At 39.2% G+C, this 12,580-nt stretch overlaps 1 long non-coding RNA gene across 1 annotated transcript; it reads right to left on the bottom strand.

Annotated features, from left to right (window-relative positions):
• Window positions 1-2,729: 2,729 nt before the first annotated feature.
• LOC137246367 (uncharacterized) lies at window positions 2,730-3,625 on the bottom strand. Its single transcript, XR_010951456.1, has 2 exons — window positions 3,452-3,625; window positions 2,730-3,391 (listed from the first exon to the last, which is right to left on the bottom strand). It is a non-coding gene; the product is annotated as an uncharacterized lncRNA (long non-coding RNA).
• Window positions 3,626-12,580: the final 8,955 nt, after the last annotated feature.

The following is a 12,580-nucleotide window of genomic DNA, read 5'->3' as shown; positions in this document are numbered from 1 at the left end:
ATATCATGAAGCTGCTTAAGCTTCTCATTTACAGTCACGTAATACCAACAATTAGTCCAGCACAAGCTCGAGCAGTCAGTCAATAGTGCATTAGTATTTAACAAATTGTAGTCACAACACATAAAAGTGGCATCAGATGCAGGACAATTGAACTGAACATTCAAAGTGCAAAAAATTAAATCATGGTCCGATATAAAGCAAAGTTGGTCAAATTTAAGTACAGAGATCAGGTCAGAAGTAATAAATAGTCTAAGAGGCTGGGATTTGAAGTATTATCACAACTAGTGGGCATTGTACTATTCACCACAAATACCCCAGCGGTTGATATGTGGTCACACAGCTTTCTGCTGCAAGAGTCCTCTAGGAGTAAGTTGACATTATTTGTGGTATCAAAACGGCGCATGAGCGCTAATTGGAGTCAATTGGGACTCGCCACTCCAACCAACCAAGTTGACATTAAAATCTCCACTGATAATAAAACACTCATACTCAATAAGAAACATAGATAAATCAGAGAAGAAACAATCTAACGAATACCATTTATGTGGATTGTACGCACAAGAAACCAAAATTATTACCAAGCCATCTGAGAACTCAGAAATTATGTATTCAGTATCAAAGCCAGAGCCACTAGACTTCGCAAGTACCTTAACATCCAGCGTTTTTTTGCAAAAAATTGCCACACCACCCCCTTTTTAAACGGTTTTATTTAGCTTGACTTGACAGGCTGCACCGCTGCACGGCCGTTGTGAACGAATTTTGTAATTGAAATTTAAGTAACTTCCCGATAAGCTACAAGCTTGAAACTTGGAATATAGTTCAGAACCCGATGACAATCACATTTCTATTGATAGTCATAAGTAAACCAACTGAACCTTAATCAGGTTATGCTACGCCTCACATTTTTAGAAAGTTCACGCGCCCAACGCTTTTATTTAATTGTCTAATCAACGCCCTCGATTGATAAGGAGTGTGATGACTAGTACCTAGGACCTACCTAATTAATTTCTAGCTTTTCGTATTATTATTACTTCTTGTAAGTATTGTTTTCAATAAAACCGTTTAACTTAAATTTTTTTGTTTTAATTATTTTATTCATTCTTTCGATCATTCCGAGCAACATTGTAGTTATTTATGCTGCAATGAAGATCGGAACTATTACCACTAAACCATGTCTCCGATACGCATATTATTATAAAGGACTTTTCAAAGACGTATCTAATGTAGTCCATTTTGAACAATGTTAAGGCCATTAGATTGTTTACATAAAATATCCAACATGAGTTTGTGGTTTCCATTAGCGACAAAGGTTTGTTCACCATCCATACTAGGACAAACTCTGAACTATCAAAGGAAAAAACTCAAGCACATACATATTCACTAAACAAAGGCAAGAAAAGGCAAAAATAAATTGAGTGCAAATAGGAGAGGGAAGTACTGAGGAAAATAGGATAAAAACAATGTAATGCAAACTTACACCTAACATGTTCCAAATATTTAGAACACACATAAATAAATAACAATAATTTAAATTATGCCGTGCCAACAATTTCGTCGATTGATTTCTTCTCAAATACTTTTATCGCCATTTCATCTCCTCTTTTTCTAACATGAACAGTCCCCCATATAGAAAAAGATTAAATACGGAAAAGCACACATGCCCCACTTACTAAGTTATATTTGTTCAGCTAATTATGTGATCTATTGTATACTCCCATAAAGGCGACAATTTTTTTTTATTTTCAGATTCATATATAGCGTATTTATAAGTATAAAGAGTAATGATGTCTAGGTAAAAGCAAAACCCACTTTATAGACCGACCCAGCTGTGGGCTCTAGCAGTCCGTTAAAATTTTTATTTATTTATCAAGACTTACTTACTTACTTAATTGGCGCTTAACCGTCTAAACGGTTATGGCCGTCCAACAAGGCGCGCCAGTCGCTCCTTCGCTCCGCCAACCGGCGCCAATTGGTCACACCAAGGGAGTTTAAATCGTTTTCCACCTGGTCCTTCCAACGGAGTGGGGGCCGCCCTCTACCTCTGCTTCCATAGGCGGGTTCCGATAGAAACACTTTCTTGGCCGGAGCATCATCTTTCATTCGCATAACATGGCCTAGCCAGCGCAGCCGCTGCGTTTTAATTCGCTGGACTATGTTGATGTCTGCGTATAGCTCGTACAGCTCATTATTAAATCTTCTTCGGTACTCGCCATCGCCAACGCGTAGAGGTCCATAAATCTTTCGAAGAACTTTTCTCTCGAACACTCCCAAAGCCGCTTCATCTGCTGTTGTCATGGTCCATGCTTCTGCCCCATATAGCAGGACGGGTACGATAAGTGACTTGTAGAGTATGATTTTCGTTCGCCGAGAGAGGACTTTACTTTTCAATTGCCTACCTAGTCCAAAGTAGCATTTATTGGCAAGATTGATTCTTCGCTGGATTTCAGTGCTGATGTTGTTGCTAATGTTGATGCTGGTTCCCAAATAAACGAAGTCTTTTACTATTTCGAAATTATGGCTGCCAACAGTATCGTGGTTGCCAAGGCGCATATGCGCTGACTCTTTGCTCGATGACAGCAGGTACTTCGTTTTGTCCTCATTCACCATCAAACCCATCTTTACCGCTTCTTTTTCCAGCTTGGAGTAAGCAGAACTAACAGCGCGGGTGTTTAGGCCAATGATATCAATTATTTATCAAGAGCTCCCTAAAATATCTACCAAGTCCAGGATTTGGTAATTCAAAAATTTATTGAATTAGATAGATTAATTTAATATTCAGTACAATGTGTAATTACTTTAGAAATGTGATCCCCAAAGTGAGCTTCAGATTCAACAAAATGGTATTTTTCCACATACTTTATTTAGTTACAGAGATGTATTTTAAATTGCATTACTCTTTCTCTGAGTATTAGAAAACCTGCCAAGTAAGTATAATTCTTCGTGGATTTATTGTAAATTAATCTAAAATTAGAACTTTTAACTCCGTATCATTTTCCGACGATGATTTGTTGATGATGATTGATGCGGCGTGGCTCTTACTATACTCATGTATATTCTTATACTTCACGAACGGTCGAATCACAAAAGAATTGACAATACCACATATTTTTTGAGGTTTGAATAGAACACAATACAAGCAGAAAACGCCTTTAAGCTTGCTTGAATAAACCATCCATGGCTTGTATATTTCTAGCCAATTGTGTTTAAATTTTATTTTTAAATGGGCTGCATCAGCCGAACCCAACAATTTAATAGTAGTTCTTTTTTTGTGCGAAAGTCATAGTGTTTCGGGCATTGACCCATTCCCCAATGTCATTATGATGATAATAACATCCTCCTGGTTCCACGGCACTCTCATCAGAGCTAGTTGGGCTATGTCTTCTTTTCGAAGCTATATTAAGATACATGAGTAGTCGGCTAATAGTGATTTAATTAATAAAATCAAACTTACCCACAGAAGTACAAAAAACCGTCCTAATATCCGTAGTTTATATTTGCTAATTAAATTCAAGCAGTGACCCCAATTGTCAGTTTGCTAATTAAATTCAAGCAGTGACCACAATTGTCAGCTTTTTTAATTATTCACGAGTAATCGATGTTTATCGATATTTTCAAAGATGCACAGTGTCTGATGCATTGTGTACAGTACCAGTGTGTCAACTAAGCGATAAATGTCAAAATTACAAACAGCTTCGCTCACCTGATACAAATCTCAGGTCTAGAGTTGCATTTTTGGTACATAAGAGTACTTTAAGCTGAATTGCATTTGATAGTTTAATAAAATTTTGTAGTTTTAACAGATGAAATAGTTGCATATGTTTCCGCGGAAATATATATAATAGAAGATTTGTAGCCACCAACAATGCGGAAACATACCGAAAGCGAAATTTATTTAAATTAGAGTCAAAAAGGTCTAGAGAAACTTAACAAAATATAAAGCGTGTAACATGTTTCACTGAGGAAAATTTTAACTTCTGTGGCTGTTTGCACAAATGCATAAAGCAAAATTATATAAACGCTTTGCTCGCTTCAAAGCAAAGATAACGCAAGGCGTTTGATTGTTTCTCGTATGGCGTCGCCAAAGCGTAGGCATGCAACCAGATCTGTCTGTCGCTGTGAAAGTCTCCCGCAAATAAAACGGTTCTGTGAGTGGAAGCAAACCAAAGAAGCGGGCAAAAATATGAGGGAATGAAAGTTTAACTATTAGATACGTTTTTATGCAATAACATTGTTGTTTTTTCGTTTAAAAATGCTGTTGCCAGATTCTTTTATTACACAAATATAATGAACTTGGGTACAGAAATTCAGAAATCCTAGAAAATATTTTACCGATATACTTTGTTGTTGAGTTTAAAAAGTATTTCACAATAATTTGAAAAACTCTACGTTTTCTATGCTGTTTACACTTAGAGAAGTAACCTTGTATAATAAATTAAATTTTTAATGAAAGTCAATAACTCTGAACTGAGCAATTTTCGCCATGAAAAAATTAAAATACTGTGGAACAGGAGCAACACTTTTGTGACTACATAAACCCTGTTTCAATCTTTACGTCCCTGCACAGAACACTAATTGACCGTTTTCAACCGAAACAACAATGGAAACCCAGATTTTCCCATTATGCTCACTTAAGCGAGTGCCTGTCAGAAAGAAGTCAACACACTTGTACTTATACACTATGGTCTGGTGCGTTTATGCACCTTATCAGTCTTATTGTTACTCAAAGTTATTTATCATTTTAGTTACTTTATTAGTAAGAATAGGTAAGTATTATGTATGTGTATGTAGTTATTAATACATTTATGTAAATAAATATTATTAAGCTCATAATTTGAAAAAAAGGTGAGGAACTAAAACCTTTTATGTTGTTGGTGTTTAACTTTCAGTCTTGTGTTCTAAGTTCGCGAAGGGTGGGACGATGTCGATAGTCCCGAAACGACCCGGACGGATCCCGAAAACTATCCAGAAATGATTCCGTAAGGGTCCCAAAATGATCCCGAAATAGTCCTGAAGTTACCATGACGGGTACCTGGACGGATCTCGAAATCATCCAGAAATTATACCGGAAGAGTCCCCAAATGATCCCGAAATAACCCCGACAGGATCCCCAAAACCATCCAGAAATGATCCCGGAAGAATCCCCAAATGATCTCGAAATACTCCCGAAGAATTCCCGAAAGAACCGCGACAGGATCCCGAAAACTATCCAGAAATGATCCCATAAGGGTCCCAAAATGATCCCGAAATAGTCCCGAAATTACCCCGACCGGTACCTGGACGGATCTCGACAAATCATCCAGAAATTATACCGGAAGAGTCCCCAAATGATCCCGAAGTAGTCCCGAAATAACCCCGACAGGATCCCGAAAACCATCCATTAATGATCCCGAAAGGATCCCCAAATGATCTCGGAATACTCCCGAAAAAGTCCTGAAAGAACCGCGACCGGATTACGAAAACTATCCAGAAATGATCCCGTGAGGGTCCCATAATGATCCCGAAATTAACCTGACGGGTACCCGGAGGGATCCTGAAAATCATCCAGAATTTATACTGGAAGAGCCCCTAAACGATCTCGAAAAAGTCCCGAAATAACCCCGACGAGATCCCGAAAACTATCCAGATATGATGCCGGAATGGTCCCAAATTAATCCCGAAAAAGTTCTGAAATAACCCTGACGCAATCCCGGACGGATCCCGAAAACTATCCAGAAATGATGCCGGAATGGTGCCAAATTAATCCCGAAAAATGTCTGAAATGATACTGACGGGTACCCAGACGGATCCCGAAAATCATCCAGAAATTACACCGGAAGAGTCCCCAAATTATTCCGAAATAACCCCGACAGGTTGCCGGACGGATCCCCAAATTTTATACAGAAATTATCCCGAAAAATTCCTGAAATTACTCTGACGGAAGGGTCTCCAAATGATCCCGACGGGATCCCGAAAACCGTAGAGAAATTATCCGGGAATGATCCCCAAATGTTCCCGAATTAATCCCGAAAAAGTCCCGAAGTGACCCTGACGGGTACCTGGGCGGATTCCGTAAATCATCCAGAAATGATAACGGAAGGTTCCCCAAACGAAATAGTCCTGAAATGACCTTGACGGGATCCCGGAAACAATCCAGAAATGATCCCGGAATACTACCGAAAAATTCCGGCAATAGCCCGACGGCATCCCGGACGGATCCCGAAAACTATCGAGAAATGATCCCGGAAGGGTCCCAAATTATCCCGCAATAGTTCCGAAATTATCCTGGCGGGTACCTGGACGGATTCCGAAAATCATCCAGAAATGATACCGGAAGGCTCCCCAAATTATCACGAAATAGTCCTGAAATGACCTTGACGGGATCCCGAAAACCATCCGCAAGTGATCCCGGAAGGATCCCCAAATGATCCCGGAATAGTCCCGAAAAATGCCAAAATAAACCCAAAAGGATCCCGCTCGGATCCTGAAAACTATCCAGAAATGATCCCGGAAGGGTATCGATATGACCCTGACGGGATTACAAATAAGGTTAAGCGAACTATAAAAGCATGTTAATAAGGCAGCAGGCGTGTTGAAGCGAATGAAGGGTTACAAACAAATATACAGGTAAAGCTAATAAAAGCGTGCTAATAAAAACAATTGAAGGAAGGCGCATTGCGGGAGGAGACGGAGAGCACCACCGATCGTTTTTTCAAAATTGTTTAGATCTCGATCTGTATGAGCCAGATACCAAAAATTATTGATTTAGGAGGACATTTATGTAGAGTTATAACAATTTATAGATTTTGCACCAGAGAGGTAATGGGAAGGGGGGGGGGGGGGGGGGGGGGTGAGGAGACGAAGAGCGTCACTGCTCACTTTGTAAGCCCTCGACTTATTTCACCTATTGAGTTTGTAATATTGGTTAAAGTCAGTATACGTAAAGTTATTTAAATGTGCAAAAACTATTAAAAAGTAATTAATTCCATGTTCGGAATTTCGCCAGTAGACTATCGTGTGTGTCCCAAATTTGATCAAAATTCGTGTAGCCGTTCTGGCGTGATTCTGTCAAAAATACGAAATAATATAACAATTAAATTAGAACTGTTCCTAGGGGGCGGGGACCCCTCCTCCCCCCCCCCCCCCCCCCCTTCAAAAACATATAGCTAGTAGATCCCTCTAGACTATTGGAGAAAATAAAATATATGGGTTATTCACATTAGCCTGCTTATCAAGTTATATGTTTAGAAATTATTTTTGTCTAACGTATTATATTTTTGTAATAGAGTAAAAAAAATAACTAAATGAGTTGATAACATGAAAGGCATGCTTACGTGAATAGTACAATAAAGTTATTTCGAACTAGCAGGGTACCCGATGTTGTTCGGGATGCGTATTTATATTAAAGTGGCCCTTATTTTTTTGAAATATCGATATCTTGGGTCTTTAACTGAACAAATTTTAGAACATTTCTGCTAACCTAAATCACGAAACCATGTGCAGGCTCCGTTTATATAAAACAATATTTTTTTCCCACATTATTCCTCCTCCCCTTTTATTGCTTGGTTCATCCCACTTACTTTACTTTGTGCCTTTTTCTGGCGATCCCATTCTTCTTATCTCGCGCTCAACCTCTTTTCGGTATTTTCTTCACTCTTCCCCCACATTTCTATTACCATATCTTATTTTCAGTTCTTTTGTCTAAGCTTACCGCTAAAGCATGTAATAAAATCAGTAAATATTGTTATCGGTTAAAAGTTATAAGCCGTAACTTACGTACATATATGGATGTACATACACTTTCAAAATATAAAACAGAAAATACTTACATATCCTGTTGATATACCAGAGAATAAAAGAAAGTTTTTTTATATATGGGTACATACGTGTTTATTTCGCTTGCAAAATCGTTGAGTTTGATAAAAAAAAAATACGTACACATTTTTAAAATTGTTAGTTTTTACAAATTAGGTTGGAAAAAATAATACTTTTTTGTTGAGTGAATAATTTTAAAAGAATTCATTTTGATAGCTTTTTACGACTTTCTAATTTTTAATTGTTGCATACATTAAGGCGAATTATATAAAACTGTTATAGAATAACTTAAGCCTGAGTCATTGGTGCCGTATGTCGTATCGCTGTAGTCGTATCCCTAACGTAATCAGCTGTTTATCGTTACGACGGTAAAACAAAACTCAATTGGTTTGCTACGATACGGTTACGACCTTAGCGGCACCAATAATCGATTGCATTGATTCTCATAAGGTTGGTCGAATCAGCTGTTATAAGGTTACCGATAAAGCACCAATGTCTCTCTCTCCTCTGCCACTGCCTGTCAAAATTTCTGCTTCAATTATATTTTGTTTTAGAGAAACAACTTTAAGCCTCGTTCCATTGCACAATTTTGGTGGGCTTAGATTACGCAACAGAATAACTGGTGCGCCGATTTTCAAAATAATTTTATGGGATGGAAGTCCAGGTGCACTAAGGCTATTTAAAAACTCCACAGGGAAATTTGTTGAGTCATCTTGATCCAAAACTCTGTTGATTGAAAAGTATTCGACCTCCTATCCCTGAATATCGTTGAGTATATACGAATTGATTTTCAAAACCTGGTCATTTCGTGGGGTCAAGATAGCCCTCTCGCAAAGCCAAAATTTATCATGACAGACTCCTAGATCAATATAAACAGTAGAAATTAGTTCTTGCAAATAATGTACGGTACGGCACAAATTATCGGGCAGTGTAATTTTTCCCTTTTCTTCGGGGTATGTACCATTTCCAATCTTTAGCAAAGTTTCGGAGAAGTTCTGCGCATTTATGTTGCCTCCGATTCGAGCGCGCATATTTTCTGTTAAGTGCATTCTTTTAATGTTACACCATAAATATGAGCTCTTCAAACACGCTCGTATTTCATCTGCTCTTGTACCGCGTGGTATGACGGTAGTATCTGCCGAAAATCTCCACAAAAGAGGAAAGTAACACCACCCATAACTTGGTCATTTTGGCGCATATCCCTCAGCGTTCTGTCCACAGCTTCTACGGCTGTCCGGTTCGCCATGGTGCATTCATCCCATATTACCAACACACAGTCACGAATAACGCTGGCTTTTTCGAAATTTCTTGCTATGTTGCTATGTATGGGGATTTTGAACATGGAATGTGCAGTTTTACCACCAGGTAATAAAGTTGCAGCTATACCAGATGAAGCCACTACCAGAGCTATTTTGCTTGAGCTTGCACCTTTGCCAAAACAATTTTAGTTAGGAAAGTTTTTCCTGTCCCACCAGGGGCATCTAAAAACAAAATCTCACCTATTTCATTATCGACACTATAACAAACGCGTTCGAATATTCCTCTTTGCTCATCCGTTAAACGTTGAATGCTATTACGTAGAGTGTCCGCAAGTTCTGTAGGATTATACGAAATTTCGCTTGCGTATTCCCTGTTCACGCGTTCACCGTCTTTAGATGGTTCGGGTAAGCCGTATTGGGATAGTAAGTTCCCCCCCATTGACAAAACTGTATTCTGAAGTTCGATTAAGCATTGATTAAAAGCACTGTCCTGCATTACGTTGTTAATTTCCCCTTCAATATGGCGTCGCATGCTTCTGAGATAATCTTCTGACAGCTTATCCTTGTGTTTTACCGACAGAGCCATAGGATTCGATAGAGAACAAAATACCACTAAAACGCAAAACAAATGTCGCAATCGGCTTGGACTGTCACTAATGCTTGCTTCGGATATAGCATCATCCCAATGCTTGTCATCGTCAAGCAAATGGCGTTCTCGGCAAGCATCGCGGAAAGTGGGATATTCAACTCCCAAAAAAGTGCGAAGGTCCGAAAAGGAAGTAGGTCCTCGTACTGTATGCAACAACAACCGCAAGTAAAAACACTCGGCATTGTTCGGATGAACCATATATACACGTCCAATGACATGTTCCTAAAAATGCCGGGCTCCCATCTACAGATCTGCCCCATTTCCTGCGGTTAAAAACACCTCTTTGCTTATCATACGTGTAATAAGAGGGAATCTCCTCATACATTAATGTCCTCGCAAACCTGTCTCTTTCGCAAAGCCGAAAGTATGCCAGTAAAGTGGTTTGCCTCGGGTTTTCTACTCTGAAGAGCTTATATAACGCCCTGATTGAAATCTAGTTATTTCGTCATTCTCATTCCTTAACGCAAACGTTGCCTGGTCACTGCCCTTATTTATATACTTGCATATATATTTAATGGATGATACACTACTGCACACTTCCACGTTGATGTGGGCCTGAAACGTTTTGGAGAGTACAGGTGAATATTTTACGACCCATCTATTGTCCAAAATTATATCTTCACCACGTAATCTTAAAGTGGCAGTAAAGCCACCTTTTTCTGGGGACCGTCGCCGATAAGAGGGATATCCATCCTCTCCCGTTATGGTGTGTTCTATAAGTGCCCGTGGATAATCTTTCGAGCATCGGCCGTCCTGCATGCATAGAGAGTTGCTATTTAATATCCCGCAAGGACCATGTACCATGTGTGTTCTTACTATGTCAAATAGTGTGGCATCTGTGTTGCTGTCTGGAAATTCGGCACTTATCACATTATCAATATCGTTAGGGCGTATTTTGTCTTCCAACCAGAGAAGTACATGTGTATGTGGTAGACCTCGTTTTTGCCACTCAACGCTGTACATAAAGCACAAAGCTGACCCAAACAGATTCTCCTTTGTTGTTTTAAGTGGAACACTCTAGCTATTATGTCGTGGCGATCGTATGCATTTTGACCAGGCAAAAGTTGCTGTGTAATTTCAGCCCACTTCGGATTTGTTGTCATCGTTATAAAGAGATCAGGCTTTCCATATTTTCTAACGTAGCAAAAAACATTCTGTGTACGTTCGTGCATGTATCGTGGACCTCCCGTAAAACTGGACGGAAAAATTACTAATCTGCCCAAATTTTCTGTACTCAGCACGCAACCGTCTTTGATTAGTTCGTATGTAAACCAAACACTCGGTGTCAATTTTAGCATACATATCGACCATAAGCTGATTAAATAGTCCACGAAATCTTTGCAATTATACAAAACTGTTTGCTCTTATCTGTAGCATGTATGCATAAAATTGTTGTGACGACAACTTACATGTGGGTTTGGCAATCTAGTAGTAGGGTTAATTTGATGTAATTCAAAGTTACATCCATCTTCCTCGTGACAAAAAATTAATGGGTATTGAAGCGCATCGTATGATCGATGTGTCTCATATATACGATGAAGACGATGGTCATGAGTGCGCAAAACAATATCGCGCCTTTCACACTCTTGGTGAACTAAAACAATTGCAACTTCATTTGTAGTAGGTGGATTGTACCTTCTTGGATGTTCTGTTGCGGGCGTTTTATCAGCACATATTACAAATTTATATTTATTATTTTGCTCTTCGAGAACGAAATCAAAGGCATTTTTAAAATCGCGAACGTATGGATTTACATCATGTAGCATATTTTTCAGAATAGATATCAGACTACGATTAAGTTGTGGAAAGTTTTCGTTTCTAATAGCCGCCTGATGTTCATAATTCGCTACGAAATATATTTGCAGGAACTTTGGCTCATTCTCGGGTAACAATGAACAAATAAGGTGATAAACCTGCCCTTGGACTTTGAAGGTAGGCATAAAAGGTCCTTCCGTCACTTGTTTTGCTCCAAAATATGCCATTTGAAATGCACTGTTTCAAAACTTCAGGCGGATTTAGGAAAATTTCGTAACTGACCTTTCCATTGGAACAACACATTCCAACCGTTTCTTTTTGGAATTTAAGGGCTTAACAAAATCTGCATTTCAAATTCATTTCGCCAATTAATGAGTATTTAGCATAATCTAATAAAGGGTTACATGCAAAAGCACTTTTTGTCTTAGTAATCCAGGAGAATGAGCCGTTACCTACATCAATATTTGGGGGAAGCTCTTCAGTCATTTTGTTCCCTATTTAGCGTATGTCGCACGCGGTCAATATGCAGGCGAACTTGGCGATTTTCCTCTGCCTCCAACTGCCGTATTCCGCGTAATCTTTCCCTCTCGTTGGCCCTGTATGTTTCTTGATCTTCACGTAGGCGTTCGTAATTTTCTGCAATCATAACTATACTGCTGCGTTGTTGGTTGCTACTTTCCAGCATTCTAGTAACGTTATGGCGATGTCGATCATTTATCAAACGTTCCTCACGATGCAAAAACGTTTCATTACTTGTTTGGCATAACCTTGGACATGATGAGCGGATGCGCTGCTCATTTAACCGGGACTCCCTTTCGACAACGGGTTCAGAACCTCGAGACAATATGTGGCGCTCTCGGTCATTGCTGAGACGTATATGTTGTTCTTCTTCATTTTCAAAGAAGCGATTTAAATTTGTCCTAATTTGCTGCGTACTTAAACGAATTTCTCTCCCAGGGGAAGTTTCTAATTCGCGCGACAGCGTGTGACGTTCACGATCAGCCAATTGCCTATTGGCCCTTTGGTCACTTGTTTCCTGTGACCTTAAGTTTGCTGAGCGGATGCGCTGCTCATTTAACCGGGACTCCCTTTCGACAACAGGTTCAGAACCTCGAGCCAATATGTG

Source organism: Eurosta solidaginis, chromosome 3, assembly GCF_040869045.1.
Source record: "Eurosta solidaginis isolate ZX-2024a chromosome 3, ASM4086904v1, whole genome shotgun sequence".
In the NCBI taxonomy this organism is placed as follows: Eukaryota; Metazoa; Arthropoda; class Insecta; order Diptera; family Tephritidae; genus Eurosta; species Eurosta solidaginis.
This window is presented reverse-complemented; position numbering and strand designations above follow the sequence as displayed.